The sequence below is a fragment of the Nyctibius grandis genome, chromosome 2, assembly GCF_013368605.1.
Source record: "Nyctibius grandis isolate bNycGra1 chromosome 2, bNycGra1.pri, whole genome shotgun sequence".
NCBI lineage: Eukaryota > Metazoa > Chordata > Aves > Nyctibiiformes > Nyctibiidae > Nyctibius > Nyctibius grandis.
Window position 1 is genome coordinate 20,681,746 of NC_090659.1, and position 27,428 is coordinate 20,709,173.

The 27,428-nt window shown below is 43.2% G+C and overlaps 1 protein-coding gene across 1 annotated transcript in view; it reads left to right on the forward strand.

Annotated features, from left to right (window-relative positions):
• Positions 1-27,428, forward strand: part of CLIC6 (chloride intracellular channel 6) — a 35,230-nt gene that overhangs the window by 2,180 nt on the left and 5,622 nt on the right. The gene's annotated exons all lie outside the window — the stretch shown is intronic.

Here is a 27,428-nt window from a genome sequence, read left to right on the forward strand (position 1 = left end):
GGCTGAAGGCCAGCGCTGCCCGTCCCCTTGGCCCTGGGAGCTGGTGATACTGCTCAAACCAGAGCAGCACAGACCTGACCTGCAAGGTGGCCTCTCCCATAGTTTCCTCTGATGGGCCCTGTGCTGGGTTACTTGGGGATTCTCTAGGTTTAAATGGAAAGGGTATGGAGGGATCTCAGTTTCTGTGGACTCAGGGCTCTGCTTGTGCCCTCGTCACCATGGGGCTGGGACCCAGGGCAGGGGTGGGAATGTACCCAGCAGCATCTCTTTGGAATAGCTAGGTGCGACTTGTGACATAAGGAGTTCTCAAGGGATTTTATGATCTTCGGAATACAGTAAGAAGGGCACACGGCACATCATGGGGGCTGAGGTGGAAGAAACTGGAAAATATAATTTAAAATGTGATACTGGGATTTTCCAACATGAACTATGGTCGACATTTAGATAATTGCCCCAAAGTTTGGCAAGGCTGGATTCAGAGAGTCAGTAAACTGCCCAGCAGTGTAGCATCCCTTGTAATTGTCCAGTTTATGTATGTTTGGACAGGGAAGATTTAGGTTAGAGGGAAATGAACAAAAAGAGAAAAATTGTAATGGTCTTAAAACTAGTTTCTGGTATTTTATAGTATAGAGCTTTAGAGTTTCCTCCTAGCCCGTGCCTGGAATCTTACCAAAATCAGTGGGACTTGGCATGGAAACAGCATCCATCCACAGAGACCAAGTATCAGATGTGAAATTTTTGTGCGTAGAAACCATCCTAAGGTGTTTTTCTTCCCTCTTCTCTGACCTCTCTGGACTAAATAAAGTGTGGAGCAGGGTGGGATATTTTTCTCAGAATAGACCTAAAACCAAGGAACTAAAACTAGGGAAGCAGAAGGCGTTTGGGACATTCTCCACTACAATCCATACCTCCCATGCAATTAGTGCACCTCCCGAGTTGGCTGAGGCTGCTTCTGCAGCGACCGGAATTAACCGTGAAAGAAAAAACTCACGGCCAGCCCTCTGGGTGAGGGGGGTTAGGGCTGAAGCAATGTTTATGCCTTGACTTATCCCACCTCAGCGCACGCTCCTTTTTTTCAAGGCGGAGCCTCCCTTGAAGCATTGTTATGTGAAAAAGGCTGAGGAATGCTCTGAGGCTTACGCATGGCAGTGTGGGACGTGCTGGATGATGCCATACTGGAAAGATGAATGATAGTACTGACTGATGTTGGTGAATGCTTCCCAGCCGCTCCCCAGTTTAGGCAATTCCTTAGCACAGAGGCTGGGATGGATTCTGTGGTCTAAATGCAACTCTGTACGTCAGGTTGGTGTACGTCAGGTTGTAGCTAGATGATAACGCTGGAGCTGAAATCTGATCTTGTGTCAAACGGCAGGAGCTATTACTGTTGAGCCTGGCAGAGGTGATTTACAGACTTTCTGGCTCACAGATCGACAGCCCCTTTTGCAGGGACGCGTTTGTAACTTCTGTTATTCTTGTTTTGTGCCCTTATATCCATCAGGGAATGCCAGAGAGTGGCAGAGGCTAAAGTCATAAAGGTTACCTGTGCATTACTGCACTTGGGTGCAGGCTTTGTGGAAGAACAATGTGGCCAAAATCAGAGAGCAGCCTGTAATAAGAATAAGAGCATCTGTTGTGACTTTGTAGTCCCCAAATATTAGGATTAAGCGTGGTTTTTGAAAATATTTGTGAATTAATAAAGACAGAAGAAGGAGCATTTTTGTGATTGACTTAGCATTAGTAACCTAAGAATGCCTAGAAAATAATACAGCTGCTTTTCTAATGGTTTCAGTGGAGAAGTATTACAAAGCTTGAATATTTTACCTCACCTGGAGCTGAGATTGGTTTAGTTGAGATTGGATTAGCTTTTTAGTTAGAGATTGGCATGAATTTTTCCAGTTTAATGGAAGAAAAAAAAATGCCTACTGGAGAGCTCATCATCTCCCCACCCACCAAAGTGCTGGGAAATGAGAAGCACTTCTCTTTCCTGCTGTCAGGAGAGTTCATGTTCATGTTTATGCTGCTTTTGCTGTCACCCGGGTCACGCTCATGATCTTTCTGCCCTTCTCTTGGCATCAGGAAAGGGGGAGACTGGAAGTTCTCTTTGGTGGCTTAAAGTAGGTTTTAAGAGCACATACATAATGCGGTGCTTAAATAGCTGCTGATGTATTTTGATGGGAAAAAGGGGGACAGTGGATTCCAAAGTTTTGGTGTTTGGGGATTATTGAATGAGCATATCTGACCACAGCATGTGGTCCACAGAAATGGTGCTCCTTCCTGAGCAATGGCTAAAACTCAAGGGTTAAGGAAGTGAGAAGATGATCCAAACTGAATGCAAATGTTCGTTTCCAGCCTGAAACACTTCCCTTCACGTGTACGTTTCTAATGCACATGAGACAACCCCTCTTATGCTATATCACTATTCTATGCCTGCTTATTAGCTCTTATGTGCTTTTGAGATCTTGACACCCACCTCTGCTTTGCAAGTGCCGCTGACCTCTTTCACCCTCCTGCTGCGTTTCTCAGCAAGCACCTTGTGTGCTTTCTCCCATGCAGCTGAGGGCTTCCTTGTAAATGTATTATCCATCAGCTCCCTGACCTTCTTCAAACATCCGTTTAAAACTTTACCCTTCTATAACGCCACTAGAAACTGGGAAGTGATGAGGCTGTTTAAAATACTGAGCTTATTGTCTGTCCTGTTTCTAATTTCTTTGTTGTGCCTATTTCTGTTAGTTTCACCTGCCTGTTGATTTTTGGCTTATTCATAAATGGTCGAGGTGGGGATTGTCTGCCTGTTGTCTGTGCCTGCATGCACAGTGCTGGAGATAGGAGGTGCATGCCATGATTTGATAGCACAATGCAAATAGAGAGAAATGTAACAAGTTAAGTCCCATAATAGGAGAAGACTCACAAGAAAATAATATAGTGGTAGTGATTGAATAATCCTTGCAGTTTCCCTGCTAGGGGGCATTACACTAGACTTGGCTAACATTAAAGTACTTGGTAGTCTTTCAGTAATAACATTTTGAGAAATAACAAACAGAAGCATCACCATCAGAAATAAACTCAGATAAAATTTTATGATGAGTAGTGTTTCTTTTTCCTTTTAGAGGGTTTTTTCTTTCTGCTTCCTGCTGCTTTGCATCAGTTCATTTAATTTTGCATATATGTATTTGAATATTGTGAATATTGTGTTGCCTTGTGTCTCCCCTGGTGAGGTGGGTGGCAAAGTTCCTGCTAGTTCCACAAGCGTGGGCAGCAGCAATTGTGCTTTTAAGCTGATTTGGGTTGCTATGTAGTGCTATTTAATTTGAACTCGCACACCCAGTGTCAAGACCTCATGCTATCTGAGATACTCTAGCGCTTAGCAGAGTTAGCAGCATCTATGGCAGATAATGTCCTTCAGGACCAGCAGCTCGATGCGGGACAGGGTACACGAAGGTTTCTCCAAAGACAGCAGGTGTCTGCGTTTAGGCAACTGAACTGTGCCCTTAATGAAGCTGAACTACGTAAGACTCCTTGGCTGTAAGCCCAAGACCACATCAAAATTGCTTTGAGGGTTTCACTATGTGCTTACTTGGTTTCAGTTTTCCCATGAAACAACATGTACTGTATATTTCCTTTAGATAGTAATATTTGATGTTTCTGGTGTTTCAAAGTCAAATTTTTGCAAAGGTCATCCAGATATCCTTTCCGATGGGTCTTTGGTAATTCAGCTAAGCATATCTGGCACCTTGGGTAGGACACCTTGTGGATGTTGAAGCTTGCTGGCTGGTCTTCTAAGGTCGGTGCTATATGTATGCTTTTTTTTTTCTTCTGTGACAAAAGCCCTTTTTTCATCAGAAAACGTCTGTAAATGTCGTAAATTTATCTTACTGTTTAAATATAGAAGAACCCTCAGCAAAATTATTCAGTTAATTTTAAGCAATTTAGACACTTATGTAGGACCTAAAAGTTTATTTCTAAATTAAAATAAAAACCTTCCAAGGTTACCTACCAATCGCTTCTAAATTTTCTTACAGATAGAAAACTTAAAACACCAGAATCACAACTGCAGATTTCATCATTCCAAGATTTTTAGGGATAGTGATTTATCTGTAAGTGCTGAACACAAACAGTCGGCTAAACAACCCAGCTTGAGCACAAAGCCTTCTCTGAGACTGCGCATCTTCCAAAACAATTCTTGCTTAGTTTCTGGGTCAAATGGTATATAGTAAAAGCTGACCATGAGCCTAAGGTAATAGATTTTATCCAACGAGAAGTAATAGGCTTTATTCAGTTTTGTGACATTCTTGGTCTCTAAATCAAAGTCATTTGTTTTCATTTGGAGAGTTATTTCATTCCTACCAGGGACTAAGGTTATTTACTGATATGGAATTTCCTTGCACCGTTCCTGAGATGTGCTTGACTGACTTTATATGCTTAGAACTGTGCTGAATTGTCAAAAGTGCTGATAGACAAGAAAGTAAAAGTATTGCTGTGAGTAGAGACGTAGGAATAACAAGTGCTTGCATCTGTGCCTCCCACCACCACAGCTGATGTATCCAACTTAAATGGTAATGGGTGTTTCATACTAGAGCGCAAAAAAGAATCTCCTGTGATGTGATGGATCAGTGGTTTATATATAACTTACATTTACAGTATAAATGGGCTGTTCTCAAACTGAACTTCCGGGCTCTGAATGCTGTAGGTAAGAAGTCCCTGGACAGCAGGAGCTCAGATCCCTGCAGAAACCTCCTAGCCTGTATGTCCATTCAGTGGGCTCTGTTCTGTACCTGATGCTTGATGTAAACATTTACAGTATAATCACTGAGTAGGTATTTGCGCTTAAGATCTTGATTTTTGCTCATCAGTGCAATCAGTCTGTAAATCAGTTAGGCGAGTATGCTTTATAAGGAGAATAGCTGACATCCTGTATCAAAATGAAAGTAGACAGGTGTTTGCTGTCCTTTTTAAGTGTGGATTCACTGTAGGAACTTGGTATTTAGATGACCTCAGGAGGGTGAAGGTAAAGACTTGTGTGTGTGGAGTTACACTAGCTCGTATTTATGGATTAAAAGAGGTTTTGGGGGAAGTTTAGTTACTGGACATTTATCCAAGCAAAGGGAACTACCCAAAGCTTGACAAAGGTGAGCGCATTGGATTTGTGTGGTGCTACAGAAGGACAAATTGCTGTGGAATGAGCAGGGAAGCATTTGGTACGGTTTGGATAATGGTAGGAAAGAGATGGCTTCTCTTTCCCTTCTTTTCCCCCATCCCTACCAGCACTGCTGCATTTCACTTTCTGTCAAAGCCATGCCGTATTTTCCCTGAGGAACACATCTGCTCCTTTCCCCTCACTCCCTGTTTTTCTCCTTCTCGAGTTATGTTTCATGTACCTTCTTCGAAAGTAGGAGCTTTTCTCAGGTACCACATTGCTGCCTCTGTAATCTTGTCCTTTATTTACACGTTATTTCCCTCCACTGTTCTTTCTGGTATTCTCTTTTACAGTTGGCTACGAGACCTGTCTGCTTTTATAACTGAGTAGTTAAGAAAGTTACCCCAGAACAAGGAAAAAATCATTCAGGAGAAGGCCCCTCCCCTGGAGCTGAGCACAAGTGTGGGCTAGATCTGCTGAAACCAAAATCAAACCAAATCAGAGGGCTGGAGCACCTCTCCTATGAAGACAGGCTGAGAGAGTTGGGGCTGTTCAGCCTGGAGAAGAGAAGGCTCTGGGGACACCTTATAGCAGCCTTCCAGTACCTGAAGGGGGCCTACAGGAAACCTGGAGAGGGGCTTTTTACAAGGGCATGTAGTGATAGGATGAGGGTAACAGCTTTAAACAGGGTAGATTTAGATTAGATCTTAAGAAGAAATTCTTTACTGTGAGGGTGGTGAGACAGTGGAACAGGTTACCCAGAGAAGCTGTGGATGCCTCCTCCCTGCAGGTGTTTAAGGCCAGGTTGGATGAGCCTTTGAGCAACCTGGTCTAGTGGAAAGGTGTCCCTGCCTGTGGCAGGTGGAGTGGAACAAGATGATCTTTAAGGTCACTTCCAACCCAAACCGTTCTATGATTCTATGATAAACCAAAGCTGGTCAGGACAGAGCCTTGTGGGGCTGCCCAGAAAAAACAGCATGGCCTCGCTTCTCTGGCTGCTGGTTAATTAGCTATTTGTATGGTGATTTGGATTCTTTGACTACATACAGCTGTACAAAAAGTACGGAATCAGCAGAGGTGTGTTTGTTCAAAGACGTTTTGCAGTTCTGTTCCCGAGACTGTCGTGCAAAGCAGGAAACTGGCTCCCTTCCCAGGGGTATTTGCCCTTTCTCAGCTACTTTTTTTTTCAGCTGGAATATGGCAATTTCGGGTTCTCTAATGCAGCTTAAGAGGAACTGGCATTACAAATTCCTTTCATAACTCTTCAGGTTATTGTGCACGCCGGGTGCACCTGCAGCAGGTTTCTGGGAGCTGAGCATGCTTCCAGCAGTCTTCAGTAAAACTGTGCTTGGGAGGCTTTGGTTTAAAAGGTAATGATATCAGTATTTTTTCTGAAAGAGCTATGCAATTTTTTTGAATGTGCAATCTTCTGCATTTTTACTTCTCGTGCTTTCCTTTACAACCATTCTGGTTGTCACCTTTTTAGAGCTTAGACTGCTAAAAAGGAAACAAGGTTTCTTGGAGCTGCTGATGAAAGAATAGCTTTGAAAACCACACCAAAATTGCTTTTGTGGCTTTGCTCCTGGAGGGATGCTTAACGGAGCAGTAGCGTGCTGGTTATGCCAGTCTCAGTTCTGACATCTTAGAGGCCAAGTCCTCTTCCAGAAAGACACAAATGAACAGATAGACATAAGTGATCAGAAATATGAAGTTGCATCTAATTTTTTTTTGTATGATCTAGTCATACTTCTTGGAGTCATCTTTTTGTCCATGCTTTGGAAGTCCTAAAACTGTGTGCACACAGAATATCATACAAGCCATAAGCATCTATTCTCAGTGTGACTGCAGATCTCTGCTGTTTGCAGGCATGCTTTAGGCAAAACCAATTTTAAAATAAAGTAAATGTCTTCAAAGCTACATTCCTAGACCTTTTCCTATTTTTATTTACTCTCACCACACTGCTCCAGTAAAGCACCTCACCACATGTTTTACTTCAAGCATAAGCTTAAAGTCACGTGCTATTTAAGCCCTTCTCTAAACAGGGGGCACTTTCCTGATTCAGTCCTAGGGCATGTCCTATATTTCTTGCTGGCTGAAATCAGCAGAAACTTCTGATGAGATCAGCCTGCTGCCCAAAATTCAACCGTACTGCCTCTGCTCCTTGAGTTTTTTCTTCATTAAAGGGCTGATCTTCACAGAATGTCAGGATGTCAGGGATTAGAAGGGACCTCGAAGGATCACCTAGTCCAATACCCCTGCCGGAGCAGGATTACCTAGACCATATCACACAGGAACGCGTCCAGGAGGGTTTTGAATGTCTCCAGAGAAGGAGACTCCACAACCTCTCTGGGCAGCCTGTTCCAGTGTTCGGTCACCCTCACCGTAAAGAAGTTTTTCCTCATATTTATGTGGAACCTCCTGTGTTCCAGCTTGCACCCATTGCCCCTTGTCCTGTCAAGGGATGTCACTGAGAAGAGCCTGGCTCCATCCTCATGACACTTGCCCTTTACATATTTATAAACATGAATGAGGTCACCCCTCAGTCTCCTCTTCTCTAAGCTAAAGACACCCAGCTCCCTCAGCCTCTCCTCATAAGGGAGATGTTCCACTCCCTTAATCATCTTCGTGGCTCTGCGCTGGACTCTCTCTAGCAGTTCCCTGTCCTTCTTGAACTGAGGGGCCCAGAACTGGACACAATATTCCAGATGCGGCCTCACCAGGGCAGAGTAGAGGGGGAGGAGAACCTCTCTCGACCTGCTAACCACACCCCTTCTAATACACCCCAGGATGCCATTGGCCTTGGCCACAAGGGCACACTGCTGGCTCATGGTCATCCTGCTGTCCACTAGGACCCCCAGGTCCCTTTCCCCTACGCTGCTCCCCAACAGCTCTGTCCCCAACTTGTACTGGTACATGGGGTTGTTCTTGCCCAGATGCAGGACTCTACACTTGCCCTTGTTATATTTCATTAAATTTCTCCCCACCCAACTCTCCAGCCTGTCTAGGTCTCTCTGAATGGCTGCACAGCCTTCCGGTGCGTCAGCCACCCCTCCCAGTTTTGTGTCGTCAGCGAACTTGCTGACAGTGCACTCTATTCCCTCATCCAAGTCATTAATGAATATATTGAATAGAACTGGTCCCAGTACCGACCCTTGAGGGACTCTGCTAGACACAGGCCTCCAACTGGACTCTGTCCCATTGACCACCACTCTCTGGCTTCTTTCCTTCAGCCAGTTCACAATCCACCTCACTACCCGATCATCCAGACCACACTTCCTCAGTTTAGCTGCGAGGATGCTGTGGGAGACCATGTCAAACGCTTTACTGAAATCAAGATAGACCACATCCACAGCTTTACCATCATCTATCCACCAGGTTATGTCCTCATAAAAGGCTATCAAGTTGGTTAAGCATGACTTCCCCTTGGTGAAGCCATGTTGAGTGCCCCTAATGATCCCCCTATCCTTGATGTGTCTAGAGACAGCACCAAGGACAAGTTGTTCCATCTTGCCTGTGATTATCACAGACCAGGTGCAAGGATTGAAGTTTTCCTTGTCTGCTTTCTGCCTTTCATCCCTGGTTATCTGAAGTGAACCTTCATTTCATAAATCCTGTTGGAGAGCTGCAGCCTTCTTCAGAAACCTTGATGATTGCTGCGCAAGGTGATTGCCATGCAGCTACACCTGGGAATTTTCATGCTGTCTGTTTAATTTGAGGCTTGATTCATGTTTATATATAGATTAATAACAAACCAGTCTACAGGACTCACAGCATTCACAAACATAAAACATTAAAGTGTGGTGAATGATTTTCTGGGTGAGGGGTTGAAAGGGATTTGGCCAATTAGTTGAAAAATATAACTATACTCAAACTATTAATAAATTCAGGTGAGATTTTGGAAATGGTTTTCATTAAATAAAAATTAAGAGCCCTTTTAAAGGAAATATCACCAGTCAGTGTTAGATCTAGATTCATTCACAAGGGGTTTAGGCACAGTTGCCAAAATGGAGGAGGCAGCAGTAGTTGCATCATTAGCCCTGTACTGAGGACACCGATGCGGGATGCAGGTGATTGAGGTTGTGATGCTACCTGGAGTGTAAGTGAAAGATTAGCGTGCATCCCTCTCCCAAGCTAGTGCCATAGACACAGAGTTACAGAGTTATTCCCGCTCTCTCTTTGACACCATTAACATATAATAATTTCCTGCAAAGGAAAAGTAAGGCAAAGTAAGACAGCATCAGAAAGGTGAAATGCAAGAAGCCAAGCATATCCAGCAACTTTATGGTTAGGCAATGTATGGTTTATTTGCTGTTATTTCCTATTGTAGCAGTATGTAGATTTTAAACAGTATTCAGTAGCCTCTGGTTCCCATGGATTTTCGTATTTCTTGTGGAATAAGCAACGTTCCACAAGCAAATAAATGTAAGCAAATAAAGAGGGAGCTGTGTCTCTAGCTTGGAGAAGAGGAGACTGAGGGGTGACCTCATTCATGTTTATAAATATGTAAAGGGCAAGTGTCATGAGGATGGAGCCAGGCTCTTCTCAGTGACATCCATTGACAGGACAAGGGGCAATGGGTGCAAGCTGGAACACAGGAGGTTCCACATAAATATGAGGAAAAACTTCTTTACAGTGAGGGTAACTGAACACTGGAACAGGCTGCCCAGAGAGGTTGTGGAGTCTCCTTCTCTGGAGACATTCAAAACCCGCCTGGACGCGTTCCTGTGTGATATGATCTAGGTAATCCTGCCCCGGCAGGGGGATTGGACTAGATGATCTTTCGAGGTCCCTTCCAATCCCTAACATTCTGTGATTCTGTGTTACCCACATGCTTTGAGAACCAGAATGTGGTAGGCATTAAAAAGATGAAAAGCTATCGTGTCCCCTTCCCAGTACGGGTATGACAAATCATGCCCAGTCCACTTGAGAATCTGGATTTTGGTTTTATTAGCATCCCTAACAGTAAAAATAAACCATTTTTTGTCAATTAAAAAAGAATCTAATTCTATTTATTAGATATCTTTAATACTAGACTAACTTTTTCTTCCATGTCTTCTTCCATTTGAAATCAGTTCTCTCCAGCACTTTGCTGCCCTGTTCTCATGAAGAGGATTAGGCAGTCTTGTGATTGCTCCGCTTCCACAAACAATTCCCCTTTTTTGGGCTCTTCACCTGACGGGTACCAGCCACGGTTACCCATCACAGGGACTCTGTGTTTCGGCCTTTCTTACAGTCTCATATGGATCGATGCAAAATTATATTTCTGGCTCTTTTTTAGAAGTTAGTTTAAATGTTGTGATGCGGAAGTGATAATGGAAATTATTAATATGACCACACTTTTTTAGGATGCTTATCTCAGGTGAAGTTGCTTTGAATTGGTGGCTGTATAGTTTTTAGCAAGAGACAGGCCCTTCCTCTTCAGAGATAGTAAAGGGAGCAAGGTAGTGAAAGGAAATATTGTACATATTTTATGGAAGGGGAAGGGAAGCATGGAGACTTACTTCTGTGCCATCACTGACTGTATTCTCTTATGTCTTCATTTATGAGTGAAAGCTAATTCTCCCCTAAAAAGGTCCTACTGCTTCTTTTAAAAAGTAAGAAATTGCATGTTCCTCAGACTCTGCCCAAGGAGTGTAAGTAAATGCCATGTGAAGGTTACATGATTATTTTCTTGCTCAGATAATAAAATGTCGCGCTGTGATAAGGACTTGTATGCGTTTCCATTTGCAATGTCTGATTGTTTACTGATAAAAGCCTGAACAGGTCGAGTGACTGTGTTCCAGTTGCTTTCAATAACACCCTTTTGTCAGCAGGGAAGTGTTTTAATTCCTTCATAAAAATATTTAGCTTCTCAAAGCAAACACGGTGGTCAGAGGCTTTCCCCAGGAGGAGGATGCCTGTCGTCGCAGCCCTCTTCCCTCCGAGGAGCCTGGGGGTCCTGTGCCAGTCGGCTGTGGGAGTTGCCATGTGCAGGGAGATGGTTATTGTAAAGCCCCACAGAGGTGCAAAGGGGATATTTCCCATCTTGTTTTTTTCTTCTTCATATGCTGAAATTTTAGCATATATTTGAATATTCAAAATAGACTAGAAATACAATTGTTCCATAACAGCAGGACCGGAGTCACAGATGCACGTCCTTTCCCAAGTTATTCAAATTGGATAGTTATAAAGAAGTTAAACGTTTACTCAGATTTCAGAAAAATTCTCATTTGTGTCTTGGAGAATCATTGACATTTACCTGGTAGTCATTTCTGAAATTATTTTTAAATGCTGTGACAGAACCTGAGTGTTTTGTAAAAAATTAAGTTTATTTCCATGATGGTGGCAGAAGAAGTTTGAAACAGGATCCAAATATACCCTAAAGACCTAAAAATTTGGGGTTGTATGCTGCCTACAGAAACAAACACGCTATCACCCCCCTTGGCAAAACCATCAGCCTCCTTTTTGCCAGGAGCACCACAGGGGCCGGGGGCTCCCCGGGGACCGGGACCTCAGGGGTGGTCCTTGTTTTGAGGAATATCAGTGTTATAGCTGTAGACACTGGGGCTGATTGGTTTGCAGTATGATCCATGCAGTATATCTTTATTAAAACCTGTATTTTAATTAGCAATACTGTGTTTCTTATAGTTTCCCAAAGCTTGTGAATGGAAGCAAGGTGGTGGGGAGAGCAGGATGAAGAATAGCCTTGAATTTGCATTTACAACGGGAAGGGAAGGAATAGAGTCTAACCCCCTCTCTGTCAAGCTAATGGGTTTTTGCTGGTATTTGTGTCCAGTTTTTAATTGCTCTTTCAGGATTCGTCTTTGCCAGTTCCCACTGGAGCTGACAGGTTTTTTATGTAATATTTCACCTGGTCATTTAAATTATTTTCTACTTGGACCAAAATATCACATACTGTTAGTGGGGGAAAACCCCACAAAACCAAATCTCTCTTTTCATCTTTCACCTTCACCTCTTGATTTAAACATCAGAGTTAGCAATACCATCAGCAAATTATTTTCTCAAGCCTTCAATGGCCTGTTCCCTGAAGCTGCGTAAAATAGCTTGTTTATTTGGTTATTTCTTATTTATTTATTTGTTTACAACACAAATCACAGCTACTTTATATACGTGCGTACAGTTTTTGCATTTAGATTGAAACAGCATGGCTGTGTGTCGCAGGTTAAGTATCATATGGTGAAGTGTAAAACAGGATGTGTCACTGAAATACCAGTTAATCTGTTTTTCCCAGACCTATAATGTGTTCAAGAATATAATGCTCTTTTGTTGAAGTAATTCCCTGTAAGAATTTAAAAAGGATATAAGATTTTTGTCTCCATGTAGAATGTTCAGCTGGCATCTTGCCATGTTATTAAATACGGATTAGAAATAGCATTGAGGTATTTAAACATAATTCTTGTAACAGGATAAATAGCTAATAGCATTTGGTTTGCTGCTTGTGCTTGTGCTTGTGACCTGGTAATGTTCCCATTAACACAAACACAGACAGCACGAACTCTGTAGGCAGAATTCACAGCAGAAGGAAATTAGGTTTTTGAACTAGTTGGTGTAAGATTAAAGCCAGTGATCTGTAACTGGCCGGCATTTCCCGGCTCCGATTTTCACCTGTGTGCAGTTAAAAGGCTTTCGGTTTTCTGAGCCTTCTGGCAGGTTTTTGAAAATAATCTTGGATCTTAAAATTAAAGAATGGATAAGGATTAGGGGGATTGATCTTTTTGAGGGCTGTGTATTTTTATTAATTAGCTGGCATATTTCTGTTGGGATTAAAGTGGATGCTGGCATTCCCTCTCCTCGCTTCAGGGGTAGTGGAGTGGGGACACCTCTGCAGCCATTCCCCTTTACCTCTGCTTATAACCTTCTCTTCTGAATAAAACTCTTGATTTTTTTTCTACAAGCAATGGAGATTTTGTCACATCCCCCATTAAAATAAAATGGCTTCTGTTTTGGAGGAGTGGCAATGATTACTTACATTGCTTTGAAAAGTCTCGGTCGCTGTGCGTGAGTAATACACATATAATTCATTATCATTGTGTACTAAAATAGCGATGACTGAAAGTAATGCTATTTTGAGTGAGACGTAAAACAGGTATGTCATGCAATATGACAATGACTTGTGTAGGAAAATGATATTCCTAAATTGGATAAGATTAATTTAAACCCTACTAAATTGTAGCTGAAGTTTTTCAGTCTTCAGTAGCCACAAGTTAATTTTCCTATTTATTTTTACATCTACTTTTCCTTGCCTCTGTTCTCCTTGCCGTGCACAGTTCCTGGGAGCTTGCTTGTCACTGTCATCTAAGTAAGCCTTGTAAAATAAGGGGTAGATAAGTAACAATGCATTGGCAATTATGATGGGATAAAGTACTATTTGTTGAAATAATTTTTCCAAGCTGTTTTAGGAAAAAAGTAAACTGTGACAAAGGTTACTGTATTTATGTGTTGTTGCTGGGGGATAGGCATCTGAAAAACAGTAGAAAGGACGTCTGCTTTGCCTTAAAGTGTTTAGTATCTGGCCAAGAAAAGGCTGTGCGTGATTGCTGCACTAAGACTCAGAGATGGAAACTTGGGAAAATGCTGAATTTTGCCCAGCTCTCTATGAGGGCTTGCTGGCCCCCCTCCCTTGGTACCCGGCTGCACAAGATGCAGCACGGGAAGCACCACAGGCCACTTGGTGGGCATCCCTGAGCGGCAGGAGCGTGAGACAAAGATCTCCCCTCAAAGCTGAAGCAGCCCCAGGGAAACCTCTTTCTGATGCCCTCAAATGCCGGTGTTGCCACAGGAGCATCCAACTTCCCTTTCCCCCTCCCTGCAGCACAGTGTGAGAGGATCTGCCCGTGCCAGGAGCCTTCTTCAGACAGCTCTGCTTGGGATGGCCAGGCCTTATTACTCAAACTATTTATTAATTATTTAAGCAAATTATTGTTGAGCTCCTGAAGCAGTGTATTCCTGGTTGCTGATTGCTTATGCATTATTACCACATGCTTATTGTGCTGTGGATGGCAGGTAGCCAGGTGCAAGCATCCTCTCTGTTTAATTAGTTGCCTTCCCACCATGAGAGGCACCAATGGTTTCGCCCTGAAACCAGGCTCAGCACTGTCCCAGGTTATGCTAAATACTGTAGCTACCAGAGTGGCTTTATCTGCAGACCTGCTATAGGCAGCTGTAAGGTATCTGAGAAGACAAACCTGTAATTCCAGTGGAGGGCTACAAAGATGATCAGAGGACTGGAGCATCTCTCTTATGAGGAAAGGCTGCGGGAGCTGGGTCTGTTCAGCCTGGAGAAGAGAAGACTGAGGGGGGATCTTATCAATGCTTACAAATACCTTAGGGGTGGGTGTCAAGAGGATGGGGCCAGACTCTTCTCAGTGGTGCCCAGTGACAGGACAAGGGGCCACGAGCACAAACTGAAACATGGGAAGCTCCATTTAAATATGAGAAAAAATTTTTTTACTTTGAGGGTGACAGAGCACTGGAACAGGCTGCCTGGGGAGGTTGTGGAGTCTCTTTCTCTGGAGATATTCAAAACCTGCCTGGACGCGACCCTGTGCAACGTGCTCTAGGGGAACCTGCTTTGGCAGGGGGTTGGACCAGATGATCTCCAGAGGTCCCTTCCAACCCCAGCCATTCTGTGATTCTGTAATTTGCATTTTTCCTTTGTAATTTCATTTGATTTTAGGATTTTTTTTAAAAGCACCTGTTGACTGCTTTTAACTGCCCTGTAGAGAGCCACAGCTGTAGCTGAAAATACCTGTGACAACCTTAAGGGCCTGGCCCAAGGCGAGCAACAGTGGTATGTGTGAAATCACACAACTGGTTTACTTTTCTCTTTTGTAAGAGATAAGTTTAATCTTTAATCTTTTTAATGTAAATAAAAGCGAATATTAGTAAAACAACAGCCTCTATAAATGTATTACAAGACATTGCTCATTTTAATTTTCACCTGCACTCTCTTGTATTTTGTTTGCTTTACAGAATTATCATTTAATGGCTCATTTATTTATAATCTTTGTCAGAACTGGAAGGGCAGGGTGCAGGCAGACCCACTGCTTAGTAGAAGTACTGGGCAGACTGTGATATCGAAATCAAAAGTAAATGGATATTTTATCTACATAACAGGAGTGAGTTTGGGCCTTTTGTTTCTCATTATTTGTAAAATAACTGGACAAAGGTAAAAAGTTTATTGCCACAAAGTTGCTTCTTAATGAAGGAAAATTTCTTCCTATGCATCAAAAGCATTTAATTACTTACCAAGTAATTAAGTTAATATCAGCAATAATTACTTACCTAGCAGACCGTGAGTAAGTAAATAATGCAGCGAAAGTTAGAATAAAGGAGGCTTTCTCTGCTCTGAAATGGCTGCTGGCATGTGGGGGAGAGAGAGAACTGAAACCAGAGGAAATTACAGCTTCAGACTTCTTTTCCCTTCTGTCATCTAGAGAGGATTAGGATTTCCAGATGTGTATAACCCCTTTAAGATGTGACCACTGCTCACTACATAAAAACAGGGTTGAGGGAAATATCCCATAAAGAAACTCCAACAAGCTGTTAATCCCTCAACATGAACCGACGTCCAAGAGCATTCAAAGAACCATTTCTAGCAAAGAACCTTACTGAACATATGAATTATGAAATCTAATAAAACACAGTAATCATAGTAAGTTAATGCAAGTACTGCACAAAAGAAAGTATAGTATAATTTCAGAAACCTAACAGAATGAGAAAAGCCTCATAATGAAACTGTCAGAAGATGTTATGAAATGTTAATAGGTGGAAAGTCCGGGAGACATAAATCTTGCCCAAGCTTCAGATGTTAAATGTGATGTAGGAAGGGTTGCGTTATTTCTGCAGGTGGGAGCTCAGTTTGAGCTCACATTCAGTGCCAGAAGAGTCCTGCTCCAGGACAGAGCACATCTTTTATTATCAGTAATAATAGCTAGATAACTAATAATGAGATAACCGCTAATGTACAGCTGCATCGTTAAAAACACAGTAGACAGGTATATCTAAATTGTCACCCTGTTTTTAGGTAGACTCAGCCTTTAGCCTACTTCTTATAATCTGTGGTCACACAAAAATCAGTTTAATGGTGTTCTGTGGTCAGCTGAAGCTGTCCAGGCGAAAAGTTAATTCCTTTTACCGCCTCGCACCTACACTTGTTTCCTTTCATTGTCTTTCCCTTGGCATCTCTTTTTGGCCTAGCTTTGGCTAAAAGCCTTAATCTACACAGCGTTCTGTAAAAAGACTTCCAAAAATCCTTTGGCATTCCCACAAACCCACTAATGGTCCTCATATAAGTTTTCTGTTTGTTTTTTAAGTTAGGAGCAGTCTTTTCGTTCTATACACTACTTAATTTATAGCACCTAGATGCTACTATAAAAGTCTACATTTCCCTGTCTCTATGAGGAAAAAAGGAAAGCTGGACTAAGAAACCCTCCTGTCTGAGGGTCCCAGCCACACCTTCTCCATAGGTCTGTATTTGCATCAGTTTGGAAGCCGCTCTGGAGCTCCACATCCTGACAGCACTTTAAAGCAGGACTCCTAAGAGATCATCTTTGCAGCCTGTTTTGTGGATGGGCATTAACATCTGATGGGTACAAACAGCTGCTGATGGGTTTCAGCAGTTGAACTGTTTCTTTGCCAAGAGGACTGACTACTTGCATGCTGTGCCCCAGCAGTGGCCAGCCCCAAGCACCCAGACCAGCCTCCTGATGTCTGGTCAAGGTACTCAGTGATTTAGACCTGTCTGAAAGTTACCGCTCCTTATCACCAACCTTTTGGTGACTCTTCCGTGTTGAATCAACATCCTGCCTTTTGATGCTATTGCTTTTGCAGTAGGAGACTTTCTCCATATCTATTGCTGCTGTTATTCTGCTAGATGGCATTTTGGTACCATATATGCCTATACCTTGTTTTGATGATTTTCCACAATCAGGCCAGCTGGTGTCTGAGATACCTCCTGAGCTCTCCTGGCTTCCATTAGGCCTGAGCTGTTTGGGTGTGCTTGCTGTCTGTGAGGATGCTGCAGCTGCAGCTGTCCTGGATTGCTTTTGGATCCTGTAGCTCTCTCAAGGATTGTGTCCCATCACAGCTGTTGCCTTTTGCCAATGCTGTGTGAGGCTACTGGGCTGAGGAGAGTAGGTTTTCAGTTGCCATCCCTGGGATCCTGGCATTGCTCCTTGTCTGCTGTAAGTTGGGCAGTTGTACCTGGCCAGTGGATAAATACTGGCCCATACTAGCATGTGTCCATCCCTAGCTCTAAGCATACATCAAACATACAGTGTCAACAGTTAGATTTGCAGTCATTTGCTCAAGCCACTTTAAATAAAATGGCATTTTGTACCAGCTGCTCTCCTGTTCTTCCTCACAAGAGGATAACCTCTGGCACCATTTACTTTTTTCTGTCTGGCTGATCTTAACACATGGACTCACTTCATTGCCAGTAGCATTCTATAGTGCCTGGTGTCTGGCTGGAGCTTGCTATCAGAGATACCATATCCATCATCTATTTCCTTTTCCAAGGAATCATTCAATTAGGATAGCTGCTGCTGTTTCATGAGCAGTTCCTCTTCATCATTGCCCTGGAGTTTGCTGCATGTGTTATTTTCCCTCGGACACGTTCGGTGGCATGGAATACAAAAGCATGGCACTTGCCATCGCCTTGTCCTTGGAGTGATGTCCGTGCTGTGGGAAAAGAAACAACGGGTGGCAAGGGACGTCCCAGCGGAGAATAGGCTCAAGTCTCTGCTGAAAGGGATCAAATCTCATCTTGAGACAAAATGGTGTTTTTTCCTCTTATGCTGTCACATATGCACGTACATATTGATACGTTAATCCTACTTTATCTGTCTCTACTGACCAGAGACCTCTTTTTTTCTGTCTGACTACATGTGAAGTGGCTTCCAGCTTCAGTGTGTAACATAACAGTTAGTACCCATTTCCATTGTTTGTCAGTTATCCCAGCGCTCAGGACTATCAGTTTGAGGGGTATTCAGTCTGTTCCAAAAAACACTGCCTCTGTTCCTGCCTCTTGGGCTCCATCTGCAGGTCTGGTTGTTATCATTAGATAATTCTCCAGCATCTCTCTGATTGAAACTCACCCTTATGTTTTGCTGAAATGCCAGACAGGACCTCCAAGGCCCCCCCCCAGACTAGTGCATGTTTTCATTTTTGTGAGGGGGAGGAACAGAACAAGAAAGTCAGCCCACCCAGTGATTTGAGCCACTTCCAGCCACTCTGCTGCTCTAGAAGACGTGCTTTTTGGTTAATCACATTTTGTTCTGTGCAGTGGGACTCTCTGCACTGATGCTTCTTCCTGTAGCACATGGCATCTGTTGTCCTGGATAGAGAGGGCTTCATGTTTCTGTAACAAAACCAGGCTTTTCCCTCCAGGGTAGTAGCAGGTCATGGTCAAGCCAAGTGCACACAAATTGAGTTGTTGGTTCCTCCTCCAAGTTTCCTTCCTGCAGTTCTGCCTGCGCCTGTCTTCAGGTTTTATGCAGCTTGCTGATCTGGGCACCTACCCTTTTCAACATGTCCTCTTACCAAAGCACCTCAATTTGCAGACTGGATCATTGAGATGTAAAGTCAATTGATGCTTTACTTTGACATTTCTCCTCCCCTACTGAGTGCACAGGATTTATAATGAGTAAGTCTGCTTTATTCTGACAACAAAATTAAATACACTTGATCCAACGTAACTAGCTGCATTTCTGGTTGTCATTCAAGAGGCTATTTAGCAGATAAAAAACTTAAAGGATCCGTCCTTCTATTTGCAGTTGGTGAGCCAACTTGCTTGTTTAAAAGTTACAAGCATGCCTAGATGCATTGACTGATTGAGACTTGAAAGACAGGTAGGAAAAAGGGGAGAAAGTAGAAGACAGCCAGAGGTCCCAGGGTCCATTTTTCAGTTGACCTTTCAGATTATTAATTTTGTGTGCCTTGTAAGATATATTGCAACATCCTGTCATGGTTTAGTTTGGATGGGTGGTCATGGGGATCCTTCCATTCTTGCATTGAATGATCTCACTACTGAGACCATATCTTGAACCACCCAAACACATGCTCGAGGTAGGGTATTTGTCTACGATGTAGCTGAAGGCTGCAGCTGTGATAGTCTTTGCAGCCCTAACTTGGTCGTTCTTATGTAGGGGGTGGTGAGTAGAGAATGGGATCATTCCTGCTCACGTAGAAAAGTGCCATGCGTCCTACAGGGATGGAGTTCAACATGAACTCTCTTCTGATGGAAGACTCAAATACTTAACTAATAGAAGCTGTTTATATTGGAAGGAGAGCGCTCAGGGTTTGTACCCAGTTGCATTTGAGTCAGCAAGGGCAGACTTCCAGCTTCAGCAGGAAAAAGGGGCCTTACAAGTGACATCGTAGGAGAGGGTTGTAAAAGTCAAAACACCCCTTCATTCTTTACGGAAAACATTTTAGTGTACTGGCTCCCTCCTTCCCCTGCATGCTTTTTTTGTCTTAGTACCTTAAAAAGAGAAAAAAGCTATTTTTAGCAGAATGCTTGTTGTTACGTTTACTGTTGCCTCCTTAACCTGAAAGCTTAATTAGGGTTTAGGACAAAAAGCATGCTATTGAACTTGCGTGTTCAAAGTTGTAATCCTTTAATTATGTTTGGTGTTCTCTGATCCCTGTGATACCATTCAAGAAAAAAGATGTTATTCATATTTCTAAATATAAAATAAGATACATTTCTTTTTAAATCAGAAATCCTTGTGGCACACTTTCAATATCAAGGTGCTTATTTTGCTCTTAAACAAGAGAGAAAGGGAAGAGGAAATTGGTTTTTTTTGACCTGAAGAAGTGCCCAGTGGCTGTTTAACACAGCTTTCTCATTGAACTTCAGTATTCAGGATGTCACACACAGCAAGAGTCTGCCCTGGCAAGTAGCAAAAATACAATTTATGTGCAGGAATCTCAACTACCAGCCACGTTTTAAATATGAATATTTCTGCTATTTGGCCGAGAAATGAAACAGCAGCTGGAAACATCTGTTTTAAGTGTTGGATATTAGTGTATAGGCAGAGCTACATGACTGTTTAAAAGTATTGCAATAATTAGCAGCAAAATTTTTACTTTGTCCATTAAAATGTTTTTTAAATTACAGATGCTTTATCTTAAAACTTAGCCTGGAAGTACAATTTCAGCATCTCAAGTACTCTCAAGAGTGCTGTTAGCAAAAAGCAAGGCATCCTGCTGCAGACACGTCTCGGAGGCAGAACCTCTCATGATATGTACTAATGTCTGAGGCTGCCACTGCTCACTCCAAGAGCAGAAGCCAAGGTTTCCCTTTCAAGCCCAGCAGGTGGCATCAAAAGAGTTCTCTAAAATTCAACGTTTGGGTGTTCGTGCCCTAGCCCTAGGCCACAAAATGTACACAGTGCTTAGAGAAAATTCCAGGTAATCTGTCTCTCAGCTCGCAAAAAGCTTTGGTTTGAACATGATCTGACCCAAATGATACGGCTGTGGTGCTTCTGAGCCTAGCACAGAATATCATATGGTATTAAGTGCATTATAGTTGCCTTCAGTGAACCAAAATGACTAGTAACTCTATTTTTATTGCATTCATAACAGAAGAAATATTGCCAATTTTGCTTTTTTTTCAGTTTTGCGATACTATAGGAGTTTGCATGAATACTGTAGCAGGCATCAAGAATATAAAACACACTTTGTACCCTCAAGGAGTAGATGCTTTTTTTAAAAAATTAAAACAATATATCTGTCACAGCACACTAACAGAACATGATTATGTCTAGAAAATAGACATTTTCTAGTGTAGGAAGCTATGCTGCAGTCAAACCTGTGTGCCTCTCAGAACCTATTGCCAAGGCTGAAGGAGGTCTTTGCGCTAGTGGGAGTATGGGAGCGCAGTCATACCGCTTCCTTCTGCCTTTCTGCCTATGATCTTAAAAAATGCTGTTAAAAAAAATGGTTTGGGCACTTCGTAGTAAACCAGAGGGCTGTGGGATTTCCTCTCAGGGGTCAGGAGGAGAGGGCAGGCACTGGGAGCTCTCCTCCCCTTTCTCCTTGGCCATTGTGCAGCCGAGTTCAATGGCTGTTCTACCACAGGGACCTTTCTTGCATTGCTGCTACGCGTGCAGAGACAGTGGTAGCTTCTCATAGCAGCTGCTGCCATCAGGCTGGAATTGAAGGGTTTAGTTCAGGGCAAGAACTGGTGCTAGGAATGCAGTGGGCTCAGTTATTCCATGCCAGTGCAGAGCAAATGAGTCCATAGAAGGAACTAAAGCAAAATAGCTGTTGGTCTTGAAAGCCACACCCAGCATTAAAGTTGCTTCCCACAGGCGGCCCAATCTTGCAAACTCCTTGTAGTTTTTCAGGCAGTAGTTTTGAGCTGGTTGCTGTGGTTCCTGTTCTTTGACATGAGATCAAATGTGTTATGAAAAAGGAGAGGGGAGTTGTTGGTGTGGTATGAGAAGGAAGAGCACACAAAAAGTGCCTGATATCTGGGGATTGAATAAGGAAACTTGGAGGAAAGTCCCAGTTCTGCCTGAGAAAGCTAGCTCAGCAGAACAGGCAGGGGCAGACCCACAATACTGATCCCAGCTGGACAGTTCGTTGTCTCCCAGTAGGCAGCGGTTCTGCTCCACTTGCTGGATAAACCTGCCTCTTAGCCAGCACAAATATGGGAAAGGAGGTAACTTAGCTCCATCGGGTCGAAGAAAGAAAATGGAACTGGAGTTCAGCTTTTGGGAAAAAAATAAAAGTCAGTTATGCTCCTTGTTCTCCTTTTTATTGTAGCTTCAAAGGGATTATATAATTATATGAAAACAAATAAAAAAGTCTTTTCTGCTCCTTCTGAACTATTTCTTCCATGCTTAACCTTCAAAAGGAAACAAAAAGTCCAGGAAAAACAAATTCCACTCATCACAATTTTGAAGGCACAGAACATTTGAGGTCAACAGCAGAACCTTCAAAAACCTGGTTCCCAAGAGATTTGAACAGAAATGATTACAAAACAAATTTTTACAACAGCTCCAGGGGCAGAGCAACTCCAGCTCGGGGAGGGCCCAAACTACTGGCTTAAAAACGACATACAGTGTGTGACTCCTGAGTAATGTCACCATAATTATCCTCTTGCTATGGATGAGGATGTGGAGGCAAGTGACCTCTTGAAGGCCACGCAGAAAAGCAGAGCTGTTGAATCAAGGTGGCAGCAGCGACTCCAGAAACTGAATATAGGTCTTTTGGGATCCTCTAATATCTTGTGCATAAGGTCTTGCTGCCTAGTGAAATTAGCCTAAGGCACAACGGTGCTCCTGCCTGTGAGCTTAAGCAGTAGTGGAAAGAAGGGTGTGGAGAGTTTTTCCCTTTCCCAGCATCTTTGAGTAAGACCCAGAACAACAACAACAAAAAAGAATGAAGAGAGTGTGGAACAGTGAAAAATGAATGAAAATAGGGAGTGTAGGTTAGTAAACCCATTAAGTAATGGCACATGATTGTGGAGAGCTGTAATAATTTGATACTGTCACAATATACGATCGCTGCCTAGGGCTCGGAAGGCTCTGAACGAAAGCTTCTGTGCACAGCCTGAAATTTTTCTCCTCTGCAGTAATGGCTGTCTTAATTGTTTGATTAATGAAGTCATTAAATCCCAGTATTACTAGAAAAAGCATATTGACCTCCTGACCAATCACAATTAAAACGTAAATGCCACTTATTCAAGACTCTGGTTAGCCATCTATTTAAGCAGCAGCAGAGCATAAAAACATGCTTTGTGTTTTGGGGACACCTTCAAAACCTGCCTGGACGTGACCCTGTGCAACGTGCTGTAGGTGAATCTGCTTTAGCAGGGGGTTGGACTAGAGGATCTCCAGAGGTCCCTTCCAACCCCAACCATTCTGTGATTCTCTGATTCTGGGATTCTGTGGGATCTGGCCCACCTCACCCACAAGATCTGGATGTTAAGAGAGTGTCACAGCAATTACAGGTGGGGGCCAACCTGCAGCATTACTTACAATTACAGCAGCATTTGCCTGGTTATTAAGGTTATGACCAGTCTCAAAACAAAATCCTCCATTGAATCAACAGCAAGAGACTCCCACTGACTTCACCAGAGTTAAGATTTCACCCTGCATCATCACTAAGCACAACAGTGAGGAAGTGTAATTAAATTCTGTGTGTGTACCAAGCACAGCTGAAAGTTACACATCCCCAAGAGGTGCTGTGGAGGAAAACGCAGGGAGGTTTGCTCCCAGGCTGCAATGCCCCTAGCTGTGCTATCTTCTGTGGGTGTTAGTATGAGGACCGGTGGGTCTTCTCTGGTTCTCTCACTGCTGCATTGGTGTCCCTGCAAGGTAAGATGTTGACACACAGTCTCACTTCTGTAAAAAGGCCACCCTTGCTTTGTTGGAAGGTACATTATCGTACGATGATGGCATAGTTCAGCTATTGTCATGTTGCTTGATACACAGCTATAAAGCTATTTCAGTGTCTCATGATTTTTGAGTGGCTGGTGTCATCACAGCAGACCCTCTGTTTGGAAACTTGAACAAACACCTTTGGCATGTGTCACTGATGCTTTTATGTCCAGTAGGAATTGTAGCTCCCCGGATTAGATCAGCTGAGTTAGGAGAACAGAGTTGTCTCCTGCAAGCCAAAATGCAAGTTGACGTATCTGAAGGCATTTTAGCTAGCTATACTCACCCTGCTTTCCACAGCAGGCCAAAATACACACATTCTGGACTTTCAGTGAAGGTTATAGGAAACTGTAGCATCTTTGAGCTGACAGGTCAAGCCACGTCAAGATCTGAATCAGATTTTGTGTTCAGGGTCTTGCAGTCACTTCAGACTGCTGGTCACTGTTACAGTAGGGAAAGATTTAATCACTGCTTGTGCTGTTGTGTGGGCTGCTGTAATTTGCTTCCATCTCTGCAGACCTGAAGGAAGCCTGGAGGTATCCACCACCAGCCCTGGCATGGCAAGTCTAAAGATTTGTCCTTCCTTCGCCTCTCACCCAGAGCTCAAGCCCCCAGGGACTAAATGGCTTTCAGCTTCCTAAAGCTCGATGTAGCTCATCACCTTCCCAGTTGTCCCTACCTGAATGGCTGCTGCCTCCTTTACCGTAGGACCTCAGCAGCCAAGGCTTTTGACTGAGTAACTCCCGAAGACCTGCCTGTTGTTCTCAGTCCAGGCACAGCAACCCTAGAAGACACGGCCCTGTCTTAGACATCAGGATGTACTACACAGCCTGGAGAGCATGGGCTTTTGGAATAGATTTATATTAATAAAGTGCACCAATATTTTCACAAGGGAACTGCTTAGAAGATTTCCTCCTTAGCCTGTGAGAAGGATCATGGCCACATCAGAAACGGGGAAACCTCTTAGTTCCTGTGAATTTATTTTCTGTAAAAGCCAAATGCTTTCTATAACCACCAGAGACAGCAAAGCTGGGCAAACACTGCAGCACTTCACTAAAGACCATTGCACAGAACACAGGTACCAGTACACTACTAATGTCCCTTGTAGGCAGCATGGGAGGGGAGGCAGCACAGTACGTGAAGGTCAGAAGTCTTCTGGACTTCATCAGTGTGTTTAACACCATCAGGACTAGCCCACAGTAGTAGTCAAAAAGTATGAAGCAAACAATCATCTCGGTGGTTAGAGCTGGCAGAGCATTGCTGTAATCAGTGATGCTTAATCCCCTATTTTATTAAATTCCTCAGTGTTCAAATGATTTTTTTTTGGTGATAGGTTGCTAGCAGGCTGAGACGCATGAAGGCAGAGAGATCAGCTTTTTGATATATTATCCTTTGCAAAATAGAAAAACATGTTGTGCTGTAGTAAATTTTCCTTCCAAGTAGGTATGGACATTAAAAAGTTTGCACTTAGAAACAAGACAGGAGGTTGCTTCTGTAACATCTCCAGGGCTGCCAGTCCCTCACCTTCCTGGCTGCCTATTTGACATTCCAGTTGGGGATAAACTGGGACTCTGTGCCTGCTTCACGCCTGTGTTTGTCGTGGTAACACGTCTGTCCTGACCTGTGTCTCTGACTCTACCTATGGACCTTTCTCCAGAGGAGCAGGCTGGGGATGCTGTGTCCGACTCCCTGAAATTTACTGTCACCAAGGTGATGTGGGACAAAACAAAGCAACAACCGAGTATCCTTAGCTCCAGCAGTAAAAATTAGAGGGAACCAAAATGTTATTATTTAACGGCCATCAGAAGATAGTAATTGATCAGGAAATGTTCACCGTGCTGTCACTCTTGATCACATAGCTCTTCTTGACCACAGGGCTATCTGCAAAGTTCACCAAATGGTACATGAACCCCGCTGAGATAACTTATTTTTTCCTATCAAAGGCTGAATGAAAATATCAAATCAGTTGTGGGAGCTGTTTTTTCTGGACACTTGTTCTTTCTTTCCCCAGACCATAGCAATCTGTCACTGTAAGATTATTTCTTCACTGATTTAGGTCAATGGTTGAAATTCCTCTGTAATAAACCATTTAAGACACCAAAGCACCCCTTGGTACCAGGTTGGGCTGCTGTCCCCTCGGTGCCCTGCTCAAGGGGTTCCCCTGAGAGCCCATCTTGGGTGAAGAGCTGGCTGTTGGCAGCATGGCTTGTGTGAGGGCAGTGGGCTGGGACATGGTTGTGGCAGAGAGCGAGGGGCAGCTGGAAAGGAGCTGGCGGGAGCCAGCCCATCGCCAGATGTACCTGCCTGCCTCCTGCAGACACGGCACCTCTGAAACAACATCCCCTGACTGCTGCTTCTCCCCTCAGTGCAGCCCAGCACTGAGAGAGCATGGGGTACCCATTGCTAGCACTGAGGGGTCACAGTAACACCCTTCACCCCCTCTTTTCCTTGGGGGGTGGGTAAAACATGACATAAGAGGCAGGATGAGGCAAAATGGTGGTGTCATGTATTTAGCTCTATTTTAAGCACATGCTAGCAGCATATGTAGTCTTGTTCTTATGAAATACACAGTAGTTTTCTGTCTTCCTGTTCCTGTAAACTGTACAGCACTGGCAAGCAGTGCCCTGAGTAGGAGGAGAAATACAATAGTAGCTTTTGACTAGCTTTCATTTTTGCCACCTATGAAACAAGACTTTTCACAGAATCACAGAACAGTGGTCCAGCTGTTTGAGCATTTCTAAAAGTTTTCATCCCTTGGCAGTGTTTAAGGCAATAGGCTATTCTGGTTTTCATTACCAAGAAAGCCAGTGGTTGTTGAAGTACCAGAGGCAGAAAGCAGCAGAGATCTATCGGAGGAGAATCCTTTGGGTTAATATGGAGAATAAGATCATTTATCAAACCACAGGAGCGTCCCTCCTCATGCGTCCCCTGATCTCCATGGCAGAAACTTGCCTGCTCCAGACCAGGTGCTCATTTCCAGACATAGAGCTCTTTGTGAAGGTGAGCATTGCAAAGGAATCCAACAGCAATGTTTGTTTATGGAGAACTTTTTACTATATTTGACATTCATTTGATAGCGCTGAGGAAGGTGAAAGAGCAAGCAGAACTGGTTTCATTAATGTGTGTTGCTTGGTTATAAGGTCTGCAAACCTTAATGAACTAACCTATTAACTAAGTAAATGATACACATGTTTTTTTTACTTCTGTGTCATTACATTTAATCTCAATTTTAAAACCGCGCTTCAGGAGAATCATATGAAGGGCATAAAAATTAGACCTCTGATCTCATCCTACAATGTCACTTGAAGCCTAACTTAACCAAAAGCAAGTATGCAAGACTTTGCCTCATTTTAACAAAGCCTTTTAACAAAATGCAATACAAAGTACATGAGAGCAACACTTCTGTGGCCACACGTACGGTGAGTTGCACCTCTTGTGCTTTACACTGACACCTGATGATGCATTTAGCCAAAAAGGAAAGACCATCATTACAGGGAGACACAGAAAGAGAGGTTATGTGACTTGGATATGGACGCACTTCAGTCATAAAAGTGGGAGCCTTGGGTCTATAATGAGGAGGGATCAGCCAGCGGGACACAGCACTTGTGCTTCCTTAGTCCTCAGTTCAGCAAAGCGCAGAGACAGCTGGGTTCAGCTGGAGCAAGGCTACCGCTGAACTTCCCTCCTTCTCTGGGGCCCCCACAGCTGTTCGTTTGAAATTCTTAATTATTTGATTTATTCTGTTTATTCCCTTAAGTGCTTTAGAGGTTACATCTGAATTTATGCTTGTAAATCTTTCTCTATTTGTTTCCTGTGATCATAAACTGATTTAACTTGTTTTAATCTTGCAGTGACTTAGGTAGATTTATGTTCACATAGACAAATGAGGTGGAGACTATTTC